We start from the raw sequence: 1496 nt of genomic DNA, 5'->3' as shown, positions 1-1496 counted from the left end.
TACATTTCTTCTTAAACATAAAGCTCCCACTAGTTTCTGCTTTATGATCTGAGAAACTGAGAAAAGTAAGAATCTTAAACAAAAAGTATATGTTTGTGTAAGTTGTGTAATCTGAATATCTACTTGATGGAGTTGGATGGCCAGATTGAGGTAGAAAAAAAAAAGCACTGGGCTCAGTCATCAGACATGGATTTGAGCCCGGGTTCACCATAATCTCAAGTAAATCACCTAACCTCTCTTAGGTTTTTATTTTCTATCTGTAAAATGGGCTCCAGAATCATTTTTTTGATGAATTAATGAATAATTCATTGACAACCCTGTAGGGTTCTTGTGGAAAACCAAATGAGAAAGTGCATGGAAAATTCTTGAATGTCAGGCAGAAGTGAAGTATTATTGCTGTTTGATAGGGAACACTTGGAGAACAGGGACCATGTTTTACATATCTTAGTTTCTTGAGCATCTAGAAAAGGTCTTGCAACACTGTAGTTCCTCAATAGCCCAATCTGCATGTCTCAGTGGTTGAGCGTTGACCTATGAACCAGGAGATCACAGTTCAATTCCAGGTCAGGGCACATGCCTGGTTTGTGGGCTCAATCCCCAGTGTGGAGCATGCAGAAGGCAGTAGATCAATGATTCTCTTTCTCCCTTCCTCTCTGAAATCAATAAAAATATATTTAAAATAAGTAAATAAAAATAAATATCTATTTCACCAGTGACTGAATCAAAAGGATAGTGTCAGGGAATCTACGCATGGAAGAAATACACTGTGAAACATAGATGGAAAGCTTACTGCCTAAGCATGTTTGCTCATCCTCATTAATATGTGTAAGTCATGTGTTTGTCTTTCCTTCTATTGTAATTCAGCTGTGCCTCTTACTATTTCAGCATCACCATGCTCTGGGCTGTGACCCCACTTTTCCTTCTGCTTCTCCACATACCGAACCAGAAGGGGATCCTTCAGTCTTTCCCTTCCTGGGGAGCCCTCTGAGGGAGTCGTGCGGTCAACCGGAAAGGACGCCACCAGCCGCACAGAGACTGACAGGCTGCCCTGGCTCAGTTATCACAGTGCTGATGCTGTCCATTCTAAAGGTACAGTACTGTGATAACTGAAGGATGGCAGCCAACTTGCCTTCCGTCGGAGGATCGAGTCCCAGCGAGCCAGAAGGAAGGTAGCTGAAAGAGGCATGTGAAATAGGTGCGGGAACCCCAGAACCCTCCTACCCTGCTCCTCCATTGGACCTGCTCTTGCAGGTAGAGAATATTGTTCTATCTGTCTTTGCCTTATGTTTTAACATGGGGATAAAGGGAGTTGGGCGGCTGTTTGCACAGCAGCATGACGACTTGTACCGAATGGACGTGGAGTTAAGATCTTTGACATTTTTAAGAGACTGGTATTTTGGACATTTATTAAGATCTTTGGAACTTGTAGGAGACTGGTATTAGGTAAGTACTGAGTGTGAATTAGTATTTTTGGAGTGATTGTGCCATTTTTAGAA

At 42.1% G+C, this 1496-nt stretch overlaps 1 non-coding gene across 1 annotated transcript; it reads left to right on the top strand.

Annotated features, from left to right (window-relative positions):
• Positions 1-1041: 1041 nt before the first annotated feature.
• On the top strand, positions 1042-1124 carry MIR101 (microRNA mir-101). The gene has a single exon (NR_128986.2). It is a non-coding gene; the product is annotated as a microRNA mir-101 (primary transcript).
• Positions 1125-1496: the final 372 nt, after the last annotated feature.

Source organism: Eptesicus fuscus, chromosome 9 (assembly GCF_027574615.1).
Source record: "Eptesicus fuscus isolate TK198812 chromosome 9, DD_ASM_mEF_20220401, whole genome shotgun sequence".
In the NCBI taxonomy this organism is placed as follows: Eukaryota; Metazoa; Chordata; class Mammalia; order Chiroptera; family Vespertilionidae; genus Eptesicus; species Eptesicus fuscus.
The sequence above is the reverse complement of the archived record's forward strand: the minus strand, read 5'-3'. Positions and strand labels throughout refer to the sequence as shown.